The sequence below is a fragment of the Solanum stenotomum genome, chromosome 2 (genome assembly GCF_019186545.1).
Source record: "Solanum stenotomum isolate F172 chromosome 2, ASM1918654v1, whole genome shotgun sequence".
NCBI lineage: Eukaryota > Viridiplantae > Streptophyta > Magnoliopsida > Solanales > Solanaceae > Solanum > Solanum stenotomum.
In genome coordinates, this window is record NC_064283.1 from 17,727,870 (window position 1) to 17,745,596 (window position 17,727).

The following is a 17,727-nucleotide window of genomic DNA, read 5'->3' on the forward strand; positions in this document are numbered from 1 at the left end:
TTTTTTAAAAATAATTTATAAGTGTACTTTAATTTTAACGTTATGATTTTTTTTATGTTTTATTTGATTTTCATCACTTATTTTGATATCCGTTCAAAATTAACTTATTTTAAATACAATACATTTGGAATTAAATTTCAAATCAAATCAAAATGAAAGACAGAAAATAAAATCAATAGAAAAATAAAATAAAAAACAATGAATGTAGGTAAAAAAAAGTTTTGATACAAGGTAAAAAATGTGTATTAACTTAGTTTAAATACAAGATAAAGAAAATAAGAATAATTTTTTAAAAAAAAAAGATTAAGAATTTTTTTTAAAAAAATATTTACACACGTGGCGGGCAAGTGTATACAAACACAACCAACTTGGGTGGAAGGAGCAACGTCAGCACAAAGGTGCACAAAATACGAAAAAAATAAATTTTAAGGGATAATAGGACCTTAGTTAAGTTTAAATGTGTCTCTGGGATTTCGGCCCTAGTCTAGGGGAGTACTTATGTCTTATCCCGACATTATTCATTCTATAACTTAGAAATAAGCAACATATATGATGCTAAATTTGTATGTATTTCCAAATATATATAAGGTGTTCATTTATTGATTGTTGCAGCTGAACTTCATTTGAGGATTCATGAATAGGGTAAGAATAAAGATGATGTTGTTTCTCATCATAAATGGTCATGTCATATAATAAACGACGAGTCAAATTTTGAGGGGATGTCAGTAAAAAATTAGTGTATTGCACGTGTAATACGATAGCCTTATAGTTGAAAGTTAGATTACAAAGGGCTTTATAAAAGTTAAGTGACATTTTCTTCTATTTAATTTCTTTTTAATACATTTATGGTATTGAAAAAAAAAGTTAAGTCACTAAATTATTAACACTCTTTTTTTTCTTCCGTTACATCATTAGATTCTTTTTGTTCTTTAATTACACATGTCATTCGAAATCTTCAAAAATTCTTAGTTATAACTTCATAACAAAAAAAGTAAAAGGGTTCTTTTCTTAAATTTTGAAAATATTATGTACAAACAGACACGTCATATGCATTCACCATCTCATATTTTAAATTTTAAGTCCAAATTCTTCATAGTCTGAATTTTATAGAAATAAGTATAATGTAATGATGTCACATACCAAGGCATTAACAATACAAGATCATTTTGTAATTTCAGTGGAAGCTTATCGATCGTGGGGTGAAATAAAAAGAAGAAAGAAAATAAGGATCATGAGTTCTACAATAATTTTGATCTAAAGCTACGTGAACTCTTGTGTCAATATAATTTTCTTCTTATTTCATTTCCCTTTGTATTGGAACCTTTTAAATTTATATTAAAAATTAAAATACTAAGAGTTTTAGTTTAAAAATGATTTAGGGGTAATTTTCCATAAACTTGGAAATTGAAGAATCTGAATGAATGTAGGCACAAAGTGGGAAGTATCCATATATATACGTAGTAAGAGATGAAAAAGAAAATGAAAGTAGACAGTAAGATAAAAATAAAAATGATGATATACTCTTGTTATTATAATATTTATAGAAAATAATACCCCATAATGTTGTATATTTTTATTCTTAAATTTAAAGCTAATATTCATATTATTAGATTTGGTGTTATATAATCTTAATTGATTTTACATATTTTAGTATCTCTTAGTTGTCAAACAAATAAGTAAAAATAAAATTATAATATTAACATAAATGGTTGTGTTTGTATAGAGAAAACATCTATATATTTACTAGAATATGTCTTAGTCTAGAAGACTATATTTCGAATCTCTATTTTTCTTTTGGATGCAAATGTAAGTTTTATACATATACATATTAATCAATGCAAGTTTTGGCATATCTATAAAAATATATCATGCGATAAATAACCATCAACATAAAATTATATTTGTACAAATTTTATAAAATAGTAGGAGACAAACGTGCAACGCACGTTCCTCATAACTAGTATTGAAAAAAATGTGAAATACAATTTTGTTGTTGTATGAGACTTGTAACTTCTTTTGATTTTAAAGTGTTTATGATTTATTTTGAATTTAAAGTGGAAATGTAATGATTAGGAAGATCATTTTTAGATTTTTTGTAAAATTATTGTTTTACCCCTCCCGATAGTCACCTCGAATCATTTCTGATCAGTTTGTGAAGTTGATTTTGTGAATATTTTGAAAAGCTATGATTTTTGAAAATTTTGAGTTTTGGAAGGTTTAAATTGGTCAAAAGTGTTTTTTGGTGTTAATCGGAGTTTCGAGTCTCAAAATGGAATTTCATCAGTTTCGAAATGGAAAATTTGGTCTAGGTGAGTCGTTGTTTTCAAATCAGAGTTGTTTCATGAATTTGAGGTCTTATGTTGGAAGTCGATTTGGATACCATTCATAAGGGGAAATTTCATGTGCCAGAGTGATCATTTGGGTTATTGACACAAGTGAACTTCTAGACCTTTAATTTGTCAAGCTTGTAGAATCTTGTACTTCTGTGTTATATGTGTTGGGGAGGAATGGAAGTTATCGATGGATCGGATTGTTCATTGATTAATATTAATAATAAAAAAGGGGAATAATGAAAAAGGTAATGTGATAGTACGTCCCGTTCTTCGAGAGGGTCCTTTGCTAGCGAGGACACCAAAAATGATGAAGAAGCCAAATACATAGACTCCACCCTTTAGCATCCCTTTAGTGAACTTATATGATTTTTTGTGACTAATTTTAAAGACTTTATAAGTCTTTAAATTATGATTTAGTGTTTATGAATATTTAATGAAGTTTCTTATTATATTATGTTTATTGTTTGGTTTGTTATGAATGGGTTGAATTGAATGTAGGATAATTCATAAGTACCCCTAAACTATGACCGAAATCACAGTGACACACCTAAACTTAAAGAGGGTCTTATTACCCCTAAACTATTTTAAAATGAAATAAACACACCTCAAAAGTTGATGTGCCAGAGAGAGTGTGCATACTCTCTTGAAAGCAATTGAAGACCAAAAAAATTGAAAACATATTCTTTTTTTAATTGGTCTATTTACAATTAGTTAGTACACATAATTATTAACATTAAAACTTTTATATTTTTTTTTTATTCTTTTCATTTTTTTCTTTGTAAAATATTTATTTTAGTTTCATCCTCACTTAAACTTTCTATTTTTTTCTCTTTGATTAATTTCTTATCTTTTCACTTTTAATTACTTTTTTTTAAAAATTACGTGTATATTTTTTTTAAAGTGTCCTTTAAATTTTAACGTTTTAATTTTTTATGTTTTAATTGATTTTCTTCACTTATTTTGATATTTGTTCAAATTAACTTATTTTAAATACACCACAATTGAAATTAAATTTGAAATTATGCATTATGCATTGAATATATATGAAATTGTAATTTATGGGCAAATAGGCAGAGCATAAATTGCTCAAAAAATTGCAGAAAAGTGACGATCAATGTCCTTTAATTTTGTCTATCATTTTTTTAAAAAAAATGATGTCGTATGCCGCTTATTCCAAAGATTTAAAAAAATAACAACAAAAACGACGCAGTTCGTCATTCCAAAAAGACGTTGTCCATCGCTTTTCGACAAAAGCGATGGCGTCACTTTTTCATTGATTTTGACCAAAACAACGTCATAGTCTGTTGGTTTTGGCCGTAGTTTTCAAGTATTGTATGTATAGTATATCAAAATATCATTTAATCTTATGATATTGCATATGTCAGATGGAAAATTGTGAAAACTAAATATATTTAAATGAAGTAAAAAATAATTAAAATGAAGGAAATAATAAGAAAAGGACAAGAGCATGCGGCAAACTTAAGTGTGATGACTCCACCTGGTGACGCATAAGAAGATCAGAACTGTGTTTAGTTTCAAAACGATTGTTGTGAAACTCTGTGCGAAACTTCTCTATCTCTGCCAGGTCTTCCAGAGACCCGAGATTTGGATCAAAATCCCACACCTGCCTCCCTATGTGTCTGTTTAACGTTCGAAGCCATGGACTACCTCCTTCACCAACCTTCAACTTCCACATTCTTCTAAAACAAAATTATTCTAACCGGAGAAAGAAAAATGTCTTGGTTTACTCAACAATTGGTGTAAGAAGGAAAGATGGTGAAACGCAAAGTGTATTAAAGTAGAGAGTGATGTTCTAATGTTGAAGTATGACTATTTGAGTTACGCGGCCAAACATGGACCATTTTCTCTAACTGAATTTTTTTAATTAGCGCTTTAATGAAGCAGCTCACAATGCATATATATTACTAGACTAGATATGTGTACTTTTTCTATTCACTAAGATATTTTCTCCCGTAATATTTTCCTAACCAAGCAATTACTTAAAGTATAACAAAAGCAGGGGCGGCTGGTAAGCTTTGAAAAAAAGACCTTGGCCTTAGGCCCCCAAATTTAGGGGGCCCCATTTTTTGATTTCTTAGGTAGGATTAAACTAAAAAAAAAAAAAATAGAACTAAGATTAAATTCAAACGAAATTAATGAGATGATTTGATATGGCTATTACTTTTTACCTTTTCAATGTGTACTTTTTTAATTGTACAAGTTATCTTTCTTTTTTTTTTACCTAATTTATTTTTATATATTCTATCCTTCTCTCTTCCTCTCTTTTATTTAATCTCTCTTTTTCTTTTCTAATCTTATATCTCTCTTAATCAAAACTAAAGAATTTACTTGTTCTATTGATAATTTCAACTTTCAAAAAATATAGTTTATGTTTTAGATTTGAACAATTTGAAGTACATGAAAATATTTTTGGTTTTCTATTTAGTGGGAAAAAATTGAGATCATTAGATGATGAGAATTCAAAAAAATATTGTCTTAATCTTGAATGTTCCTTAAAACATAATACTCATTGGGATATTGACGGTTTAAACTTATTTTCTGAATTAAAAGTGTTAAGGAAAATCATACAAGCAGAAGACAATACTCTAATTGAGATACTTAATCAAATAAAAATACTTGATTCTTTTCCAAATGCTTACATTGCTTATAGAATAATGTTAACAATTCCTGCAACAATCGCTTCAGCAGAAAGAAGTTTTTCAAAATTAAAAATAATAAAATCTAATTTAAGATCAACAATGTCTTAGAAAAATTAAGTGGTTAGGCTATATTATCGATTGAAAAAGAATTATTAGAAGAGATTGACTACACAAAAATTATAAATAACTTTGCATCTCAAAAAGTTAAAAAAATAGATTTGAAATAAAAACATATATAATTTTTAAATTTTTTTTAAGGCCTCTAGTTTGATTTTGGCCTTAGGCCACCAACGGGTTTGAGCTGCCCCTGAACAAAAGTAAATGATCAATTTTAGATTTTCTATCATCTATAAGACGTACCTAACCTATATGTACACCTACTTCGATAAATTAATAGACTCTGACTTCTAAGCATGTCTTGATTAGTATTATATAAATAAATTGAATTTCTTATATTTTGCTTGAGTTAGCATAAACATTTTTATAAATTGCAACCATCACTACGTACTCCATCGAGCAAGAGATATTTTCCTTCTAAATCATATGAAACAGAAAGGGAAAAGGGTCAACATGCATGTCGAAGCTTAATGTTTAGTGGAGTGTATAATAGAGATTATTTAAAAAAAAATAAAAATGAAAGAATCAACTTTTTAAACAATTTCCATATATTAGTTTTATAGGTAGATCAATTGATAAAATCATATCAAAATATTATACTTCTCTTTGTTGTTTAATTTACCATCATTTAAAGTTTGCAATTGTTAACTTTTATGTGACATCTTGATATTTCCATCCCAACAAGCTAAAGACAACTCATAGTGAGTTCAAATCAAATTGCAATAAATTATTATTTTTTAAAAAAGAAAAAAGGTTTAAACATGTCATCGAACTCTGAGAAAGAAAAGGCTCATCTGTATTATCATCCGTTAAAAGTTTGGTTCATCTATATCATTTCATAAACAAATAATGGCATGGATGAGCCTTTTCTCAAACGGAAATGAGATAGATAAGCCAAACTTGTAATTGATGGCATAAATGAGCCTTTTTTTCAAAGTTCAATGGTATATTTGAGGTTTATCCCTTTGTTTAAAAATTTGCAATGATTAGTTTTCACATGATGTCTTGTTGTTTAGATCCCAACATGTATAACTTACAAAGTAAATAATATAATGTTATAGAGATAAATATTTAAAACTAAAATAGAGAAATGAACATAATATGTATACTGTTGTGGGTTCAACTCCACAAGGCATGTTTGTGATAAATAAAAAGTGTTCAATTTCACAGATTGATTGATAAGTAACAAGTATTCATTGCTTGTTCAACTAGAAACTCATTCAGCTTCAGAACGAAATGCAGAAGCTGTGAAATATATATAGTTCACTGATAATTGTCACTCATTGAGGCTTAAGTAGCTGAGACTGATATTGTCCTAGAGCCCAAATTGGGAAGATGTTCCTATATGCAGAATACGATATCATGCAATTCTTGTTGAACACCCCGCTTATCTCCTGCATCCAAAATTCAACATTATCAGTAAATATATATGGAAAACTCAATCTCAGTAAGAGTGAAATATCTTCTCAGAAGATAAAGTTGGAGTCTTCTTTAGACAAATACACGTTTTAATTAGATCATGGCTACTAGGTTTGGACTAACCTGTACTCTAGCTCCGCCCACTAGATATTGAGTGTTCCTTTTCTTTGAATATCCCACACAAAAACAATGAAAAAGGTACATTGTAACTTTCTGATAAACTTGTGAACATCTCCAACTTCCATTGTTTATTCGAGGAGGAACACTTCTATCACAATTAACAGGCTGAAATGAAATACAAAATGGGCCAACCTCCTCGATACTTCACCACTTTTGAAGTTGATTTAGAAACATGTATGTTTTTAAGTTACAAATCTTAGTGACTGACTACAGAATTACCTGCTGAGGAAAATCTCCATTTTCAAGCTGAGAATTTATCAATACCTTTGCTGCACGGTGTAATGGAGTTGGATCCCTCTCTCCCTGCACAACAAAAGGTTATCACAAAACAAAAGACTTCATTGATTTTATCTAAAGCACAAAGTAATGCAGCTAATTAGAGTAGTGTACACACATCAAGAAGTTGATAACAAGAAAGTAGCGGAGAAGTGCATCACTTTTCGGCCAGAAGACCCATAACTTGGTTGCAGTCTTATTTATCATTTATGAAATTTCATAAGACAATTTCTTGCAGTTAACATGCAGAGGCGGTTTCTGGATTTTAGCCTCTAAGGTTACTAACATTTTCTTTTCATATCTCCATGGAAAAAAGAAAGAGAGATTAGTTTGTTACTGCTAACAATCACAGAATTTTTCCAATGGAATAAATAATTAACCATTCCCTCAACATCACTTCAAAGTTTTCATCAATGAGAATCGCAATTTTCATCAATCGGTAGTCTATATTACTTCAATGATAGTTAAGTTTATTACTGCTAAGAATATAGACTTCATGATAGTTGAACGGTTCAACTATCATGATNTTTATCAATACCTTTGCTGCACGGTGTAATGGAGTCCGATCCCTATCTCCCTGCACAACAAAATATAATACTTTTTAGTGGTTAATTATCACAAAACAAAAGACTTCATTGATTTTATCTAAAGCACAAAGTAATGCAGCTAATTAGAGTAGTGTACACTCATCAAGAAGTTGATAACGAGAAAGTAGCGGAGAAGTGCATCACTTTTCGGCCTGAAGACCCATAACTTGGTTGCAGTCTTATTTATCATTTATGAAATTTCATAAGACAATTTCTTGCAGTTAACATGCAGAGGTGGTTTCTGGATTTTTGCCTCTAAGGTTACTAACATTTTCTTTTCATATCTCCATGGAAAAAAGAAAGAGAGATTAGTTTGTTACTGCTAACAATCACAGAATTTTTCCAATGGAATAATTAACCATTCCCTCAACATCACTTCGAAGTTTTCATCAATGAGAATCGCAATTTTCATCAATCAGTAGTCTATATTACTTCAATGATAGTTAAGTTTATTACTGCTAAGAATATAGACTTCATGATAGTTGAACGGTTCAACTATCATGATATTCTTAGCAGTAATAAACTAATCTTTCAAACTAATGGAAATTAGCTTTGGTTAAGAAGAAATCAGATCATAATTTATTTAATGGCTTATTGGTCCTCAAAACTCTTACAAGACAAGCTGCTTTAACCAACAGCTCCTCAGAATGAGCTATATTTGTGGTGGAAAATTATTTATACCTGTCCAGCTTCAATAAGAGCCAGCATAGCCCATGCAGTACAAACACTGTGAGATTTGTATACACCTATAAGAGTAAAAAAAATATTGAAAATTACAACGCAGAACTGAGAGGCAAAAATAACTCCAGCAATTGCAAATACTAATTTAGAGTTATGTACATTAGTTGAGATGAAATAGCCCCGACATAGTTATCAATTTGATTGTAACATTTTTCTATTCGTCTATCTAACACGATTACTAAATTAGTTGATTATATATGTATTACATTAATGATTTCTATGATATTTCAAGTTCTAAATCAAAGAGTTTTTATCCAGCCGGAGAAAGTGAAATACAAGGTATTACAAAACAAGAAGCAAATTTGAAGAATGTTATCTTTCTAGTATGTTTACTTAAGACTCACATTTATTTGTAGAGAACAGATGTTTAAATTTACATGACATGCATTTTCCACCATGCATTGAAAGATTGAGTACAAGGTATGAATGACTTTTACCTTGTTTTGACAAGACAGATAACTCTCTCCCCATCCACCAGACACTACTTGTTTTGATAACAGAAAATCACAGGCCTTACGGATGTTACAAGAATTGTTGAAGTTCTTCCCAGCATCCAGCAGGCCCTTCACCCCGAACCATGTGCCATACGTAAAGCAAACTCCCCAACATCCATACCTAACCATAAACCTCAAGATTAAGTGAATACTAATGGTTTTACTGGCCAAAGAGGGAAAAAAAAAAAGAAACAGGCTTAAATAAGAACTAACCAGGAGCCATCTGCTTCTTGTATCTTTTCAATGAAGGCGGCACCTTTTTCAATACAACGCTCCACATCTTCTTTCCGATACCCAGGGTATAATTTCTTAAATGCTGCCAAAGCTTGAATTATAGCTGAGGTACACTCTACGTAACTGCAAATATTATTGGGGTTAATGTTAAGATCTAGACTTTTTAGCACACACCTCAAGTAGTTTAGTGGATGAAACAAGATACAGGTGTAGATGCCTTACGGATAATCAATAACAATATCACCGAAAGTCTCAGCAGGGTTGATTATCTGAAGGAGGAAAACACAATGCAACATTAACAAAGGACTTGCATATTAGGATTAATCTGAGCAAAAGAATCAGAAAACATGCAAGTCGTGCCCTATTTATATTCTTCATCAGAAATTACCTATATTAGCAAAACAACTAATATATCTAAATGAATCTGGGGATCTAAGTTCGCACTTCAGACTCCTAGAGTCATCCTATGCTAAGATCTGTCATTATGTTGAGACATGATAATGCAGTTTCCCACATCCCTGAATATCTGCATGAAACATTAAAGTTCCCAGTACTTATACAACCAGGTAGTCTGAAACTGTTGGACTTTGACATCAGATACCCTAAACTTTGAGGATTACCATCCTGTTGTCCTTGAGAAATGTGATAGCTGATAAAAGGAAGAGATTACAAGCAACTATTTGCTTTAGGCCATAGAACTAGTGGCCGGATGGCAAAAATAATATTAACTTTGCTGAAACATCAAATGCTATAAAAAGGCAAATTAGTGCACAGAAATAAAAAGTCAGGTTGGTGCAAATGGATTACATGAATGAACAACTAAAACAAACTAAGTAGATTATAGATATCAAAAAATCCTTGACATGGAACTAATGTTATTTGCCAAACTGAATACCTCCAACCATGGATACGACCTTGACAGTTCATATGTCCCAATGCCACCGTCAGGATTCTGCAGATCACATCATAGAAAAGACGTCATTAATGATTCAAAGGGATGTGAGGTTTCAAGAGAATTAGAAAAACCAAATGCAATTGATGTAACTGTAACTATCATGAATCATTTTCATCTCATCTTGGCAGAAAATTTATTGTCACAGTGAAACCCTAACTGATATATTTGCATAGTAGGATTGTGCAGAAGATGAGGCTTGCATGAACACTTATTTAGTTCTCAATGATGAAGACATCCTCATCACTGTAAGCTTTCAAACTATATTGTTGTTCCTCTGATTTTTTGTTGATGCATTTTTACGTTCTATTATTTCTTCTGCTTACAAGTTATTGTAATAGGAAGATAATCCCTACAATCATGAAAGTGGCCAATGTGACAGTGGAGCTTTACTGGCCGCTCTTGTTTGTTAAGCTGTCAGAGAAGAGCAACATTGTCATCTCCTCATGAACTTCGGCTCAATGTAGTATCAAAAATTATTTCTGAGACCCATATTTTGGTCTGGAAAAAATCCCAATTTGTCAAGCTAAGAACGGAAAGACCTAACCGAACATGAAAAAACTGTTTTGAATTACTACGGTTCGGTTTCAGTTACCAAAATCGACAAATAGAAATCCAAAAGGCTGAATGGGACTTCTGGGATACCAAACCAAGCCAACAGACACCAACCCCTAATCAAAAGTTTGATCTAGTGAGAAAAAAAAACATATTTTCCGATTACAAGAAAAAATGTTTTTACCTGTAATGACAGCATAACATTTACAGCATCATACAAACGGTTTGCCTTCAATGGTTCACCAACGATTTCCACAGGTAGTTTAGAAAGTAAAAGACATGCCTGATAGACATGGCACAGGGAGATTAGATTACTACAAATGATAATGTCTCAATGAGTCATGAAGGTTTCACAAAAGTGCCTACTTTAAGTCCCTCCGCAGTACAATCTGAAATAATCCAACCATGATCTTTAGTAGAGAAAGGCCAAGCCCCTTTTGAAATATGACGATACTAGAAATCAAGATTGCCTGGGCAATCATCTAACACCTTTATGCAAAAGAAAGAATCTAGCAATTAAAACCAACACCGAAGATGAAAATGAAGATAAATAAGGAAAAAGTGACACATATATATGCTAAATAACAAAGGCATTACTTGTGAGTCTTTCATGAACTTATGTGCTTTTCTCAAGGTTGGACCATATTCTTCAACGAGGTTTGTTGAAATGATTGCTTGAATAGCAAAAGAAGTATCCCATGATTGACTTCCATTTGATCCCTGAAATTTGGCATTCACATCATCTTTAGACTACTAGAAATTAAAAAAGGCAAAAAATGTTAAAACAATTAATATCAGAGTAATTTTAGTGGGAATTGATGAAATTCTTACAATGCAGAACAGTACTAATTTTGGAGAACAACAAATTAGAAGTTAAAGACATGAATATTATGAAGTTACTAGACCTGCATTTTCATTCCATCTTCAGCAATCCATAGATAATCATATAATCGTGGAAGATGCAACTTAAAACCTTCCGAATTAGGATCTTCAGCCCAGCAACAAAGCATATTTAAGACCTATACATGAGGGATATTCAATTTACGCAAAAGGGAAGGGAAGAATATAAGATGTAGCTCTATCTCTAACTTAGAAGATAAGACTAGAGATGAACCCAAAAAAGTTATATATGATCAATTTTATGGATCTTCGTTGACCATGTTACTCCATTTAAACTGATCTTAGGCAGATATTACAAAAAATAAAATTAAAAGAAGAAGAAATTCTATATATTTTCTGAAAAGCTAAACAACTCTTTGAAAGCATAAGACGTGAAGAAAAAGTGCTAACATGACTCCATCATGTGCTTTCTCTAACAAAAGAAGTTAAGCTTTAATTAATCAATACCTTGTTCATGGACCCTATGCATATATAGTGAGTATTTTCATCTTCATAATGTATGTGGTCCATTACAGTGCTGAGAGCTTTTTCCCTCAACGTTTTCCCAGGCCAATGCATAAACATAGGTTCGATGAACTTGTCAAGAAATGCCCAAAGGATATCCTGTACTAGAGGATGAGGGTAGTAGAGGTCTTCCTGTGGAAACATTATGTATAAGGGAGTAGAAACACAAATATGTGACTTAGAATTGCAGTAGCTACTGTTCAAACTAACCTTTGCACATTCATTGCGTGCTTTATTCCAGTTTATTTCATCATAAGGGACTGTGAAGAGCTCATTTCTCAAAGACGAAACTATTGGTGTGATTGGTCCAACAAACTTTTTACCGTATAAGTAGGACATTGGTAGATAAGCCATCCGACAATGACTCCACATCCTTCCTAAAAGATTGAACAAAATAAATTACTTCATTTTCATGACGAATATAGGAAGAAAATCAAGCCTTGTATTTCATATTTTGCCAGACACAAAAGATACTTTAGATCCTCTTTATAAGTATACTATTGTCAAGTAATGAACAAATAAAACCACAGACTAACCTGGATGAAAGGGAAGGAAATAAGGAAGAAGCCATATCTCTGGAAGAAGTGGATTGTTCCCAGACCAATCAAATACTCCAAGCACCTAATGAATGATCAGTAGAGAAAGAAAATTAATGATAATCAAGACTGCAAAGATGTAAGAAAGCACGGACAAGCAAATAAAAGTTAAATTTACTGAACTGAGAGCCACATTTTCCCCCATGAGGCTATTGCAGTGGCACTACCATGGTCCAAAATCCATATGCGGCCCTTCTCCATTGCCCCTTCTCCACCATTAGCTCCTTCACTAAGCAACCTCAGAGTAACATAGCTCATAACAGAACCAAACATGGTACTGTGACTTTCAATATGCAAACCCCACCCACCATCACAATTCTGTCATTTAATGTTTAGAATAAACGGTAAAGAAAGTTTCGACTACAGAAGTATTCATTTAATATAATAGAATAAGATGAAATGTAATGTACATGCCTGATGATTGTAGAGATAACGACATATCTCTTGTTTATGCTCTTTGGATAACACTGCATTCAGTGCCCCAGTAACAGATAAAACAATAACCTAAACCATTAAAGGAATGAAGAAAGTGAAGTGTATAATAAGATTGACCAACCACATATCTAATAAAGACAACGCAAGAAAAGAATATTACCAAACCAGGCATTAGAAACATTGGTCCTCCACAATCTCCTGCCCAATGACCATCATGAGCTTGTAGAGTAGAATAAAATTTTATGGCTCTTCTTAAGGTGGTAGCTACATTATCTTCTGTCATATCTTCAATGCCTTTAACTTGAACTTGGGGCACATTTGTACCAAGGGGGTTCTCCTTTGAAAACTGAAATTCAGAAAATAAAACAAATAAGAATGTTAGAACAATGAACAAACTAATATGCTTCTCCTAGAACAGTTACTAAAAGAATCTATAAATGTCCTGTTTCCAAGTGTGTATTTTATTGAAGTGCATCATGTACTAGTGGATATAAAGTGGGAAAGTAATGTCATTATTTTTTTAGCTCATACAACAACAATGACATGTTTTTCACATAATTTTCTACAGATTACTTCATTACATCTTAAATTACTATCCACTTTCTTGACATTTACCTGTCAAAGATATCCTACATCTAATATAAACGATGTTTTTCTTTGTGTGGTAAATATGAGAACAATGAAAAGTATTATATTATAGATAAGAAAAAATATTTTTGTACTTGGGCTAAATTCATCCCTAAACTATGGCCTAAATATAAGGTATATTATCTCAGTGAACAAAAAACATCCTTGTACTTTTTAGAACCTCCTTCCATCCATCTCTGTTAAAAATCTCATGGCACAAAAACAAATATGCCAAGCACGTAGCTTTACCCTTAAATAAGGCTTCAAAATCTTGCAGTTTCTTTTGATCAGAACATCAAAGAATACCATAGCAATGATAAGTGTTGTTAGTCCAGGTTTACGGCACCACTCCCAGAAAGTATAAAAAAGTTAATCAATACTTCACTTCCGCTTAACTTTAAATAGGAAATTATATATCTAGAGAGAGTTGAATTCAGAAATTAGAGTCAATAAAATATTTAAATTTTTATGATACCAATGCAAATGAGAATGGTGTTCTCCAGGATACCAAACTTTAGAAGAAGGCAAAATTAATCCTACTTTGGTTTTATTTTAATCTGTCTAGCATCCAGATTCTTCTTAATGTGTATTGTTAAACGAGTGCAACACAACATTGGATCTATTCAAACCCAAAATCAGAAAAGACAATAAGAAAATTGGCAAATTTTTCTGACATTTCATCAAACACGTAATGGACATCTTAACGCTAACTTAGAAAATCTTAGTAGTTATTTGGGATAAGGATCTGAAAAATACCTTAACTTTGGCCGATATTGCTGTTATGATACCAAAATTTATGGAGGACCTATTACCCCTGAACTATTTAATAGTGTATTTTTTACCCCTGAACTATTTAATAGTGTATTTTAAAGGTATATATGTGCCCACGTGGACACATTACTATTTATAATTATGCATTATTTTTTATGTCCACGTGGGCAAATATATATGTTTAAAATACGGTATTAAATAGCCTGGGGATAATAGGTCCTCATTAAAGTTTGGTATCGTAAGAGCAATATCGGTCAAAGTTGGAGTATTTTTCTGACCCTTATCCCTAGTTATTTCTAAGTGTTCTTTTTCCATCTTCTATTGTTTGTTTGTAAGATTTTTATCAAATTACAAAGGATTGTTTCAATTCTATTTCTTTATATGATTGTTTCTCTTTCTGGATTTCTTGTTACTATTTTGTGTAGAAATATAAAATCACTATACATATTGTCTTGTAGTGTATCCGGTGCTATTTTGGCTTGGAGTAATTTTGGTATTCTTAACTACTTACTAATAATTATACTTATTATGTTCACAACTATAATGTTTTGGAAATACAAATGGACACAAGAGATGATTTTGTTTTTTAATTTTATTTTGCTTTTGCTTAAACTAATCAATAGTTGAGGTGTCTATATTCATGAATTCAGATGAAGATAAAAGAGATAAAAACAGAAAAATTTAGGATGAAGTTCTAGGTACAAACAACTAAATAATCTCTTTCAATGCTATAAAATTATTCGGTGAATTAAAATAAACCTTTTTTACTTAATGCATACTAATTGAACCATTTTTAAAAAATTGTCTAATACTCTAAACTATTTTATTTTATTCATCTAAATGATTGTTTTGCTTTTAAAATTAATAATGATATTCTTTGCATTTAATTTTTGAAGCTGGTGTTAATTTTTTTTATAAACCAACTAAATTAATTTATGATATGAGAGTAACAATAAAGCGTATAGCAAGTTTGACATCTTCACTTTATTTAATTAGAAATACCTAAAGAATTTGGAGGAAGATGAATTCATAAAGTTAGAAATATCAAGTATGACTTCTATATTGTCCTACAATGACCAAGTTTGATTACCTTATATTTACATGAACCAAATTCATTTGATTCGACATTTTTGTGATTTTTTTATACATTATACATGCAAGGTTTGGTTCATTGCTTTAAAGTTGTGCATAGGATCGATCAAATATTATATGTTATAATTTCAACCTTATTTTAAGGAAAACAAATAGTAAGATGAATTGATTGAGGTTAAGTTGGTATTATATTAAAATATAATATTTATTTAACTTTATAAGAGTTTTTAATTATTGACGTATCGAATTATATTAAAAGTGGGATGCTCCAAACTACAAAGTTGGATTACCATTTACCTCTAACACTAAATAAAATGTTATAATAAAAAATATTTAATTAATAAAATGCTAAATAGTAATCATATCATAATATACTAAATGCTAAAAGTGAGAAGGTGTTAAGTCAAAATTTGCTCATATAATAATAATAATAATAATAATAATAATAATAATAATAATAATAAGATTATTTTACTAATATTAAAAGTAGGAAAACATAAGTTTAAAATAAAATAAGTACAAATTTGTACATTAAAATTAATCAACGTTACTACCCTAACCTAAATACTGATTCTATAATATTTTGTACCAAATAATAAATTTACCATCTAATAAGTGACAATAATCAATTAAATGGGAAGTGACCACATATTAACCAATTAATTACGTTTAATGAGAATCTCGAAGGTTGGAAAAATAAAATTTGAAATATTCATATTCATCTTATCTATTCAATAGATCTTTTCTTTATTTATTTGTCTATTAAGTCAAAAACGTATGCCTCCTCTTGCTATATATATAATTCATACCTATCCACATTTTCTATGGTTCATGTGTTTTTTATTTTTCAAATTATTAGATCCTCAATTGTATTAGAAAATATTATTTTATTTTTATAGTCGATTTTTCTTTGATAGTTATTTAAACAGTATTTGAATGTTAAATTTTTTGGACACTATTTACCGTTGCAGCAATAAAATTTTACTCAAGGATGTATAACTGAGATCGAACATGAGAGTGAGTTCCTATAATCTTATAACAAGCTTCAAGAAAGTGAGTTTGTGTTTATTCTACATCAATATAATTGTAATAGCTTATTTTTTTGTGTATGGTATTTTATGATTAATAGTATTTCCTTATATTTGGTAATTCATAATATTGAAAGGTATAACTTTATCTACACAGAGTATTTGATATTATTGGGATAAGACACAAGTACCTCCTTAGACTATGACCGAAATCGCAGAGACACACCTAAACTTAACTAGGATCCACTTACTCACCTAAACTAATTTAAAATGGAATAAATATACCACAAACGCTGACATGACATAGAGTGTGTGCACACTCTCTTGAAGGCAAGTGATAAGTGCATAATTGGACATGTCATTTTTTTATTGGTAATTTTATAATTAGTTATAACACATATTTATTGATATTAAAACTTATATATATTTAGTTATTTTTATTTCTTTCTTTGTAAAATATTTATTTTAATTTCTTTTCACTTTAAACTTTTTTTTAAATTAATTTATTATATTTTCACTTTAAATTATTTTTAAAAATTGTGTGTATTATTTTTTTAAAAAAATAATTTAAAAGTGTCCTTTAATTTTAACGTTGTGATTTTTTTATGTTTAATTTGATTTTCATCACTTATTTTGATATCCATTCAAAATTAACTTATTTTAAATACAATACATTTGAAATTAAATTTCAAATCAAATCAAAACGAAAGACAAAGAAAATAAAATCAATAGAAAAATAAAATAAAAAACAATGAATGTAGGTTAAAAAAAAAGTTTTGATACAAGGTAAAAAATGTGTATTAACTTAGTTTAAATACAAGATAAAGAAAATGAGAATAATTTTTTTAAAAAAAAAGATTAAGAAATTTTTTTAAATTTTTTTAAAAAAAATATTTACACACGTGGCGGGCGAGTGTATACAAACACAACTAACTTGGGTGGTTGAAGGAGCAACGTCAGCACAAAAGGTGCACAAAATACGAAAAAAATAAATTTTAGGGGGTAATAGGACCTTAGTTAAGTTTAGATGTGTCTTTGAGATTTCGGCCCTAGTCTAGAGGAGTACTTATGTCTTATCCCAACATTATTCATTCTATAACTTAGAAATAAGCAATATATATGATGCTAAATTTGTATGTATTTCCATCTCTCTATGTATATATAAAAGGTGTTCATTTTGACATCAATTCAAGGTGTTCATTTATTGATTGTTGCAGTTGAACTTC

At 30.1% G+C, this 17,727-nt stretch overlaps 2 pseudogenes; both read right to left on the minus strand.

Moving 5' to 3' along the window:
* The window catches only part of LOC125855771 (cycloartenol Synthase-like), a 28,920-nt pseudogene extending 24,891 nt beyond the window's left edge, over positions 1 to 4,029 (minus strand).
* A 2,315-nt stretch (positions 4,030 to 6,344) lies between these two features.
* On the minus strand, positions 6,345 to 12,821 carry LOC125855486 (cycloartenol Synthase-like; annotated as a pseudogene).
* Between the last annotated feature and the right edge of the window lie 4,906 nt (positions 12,822 to 17,727).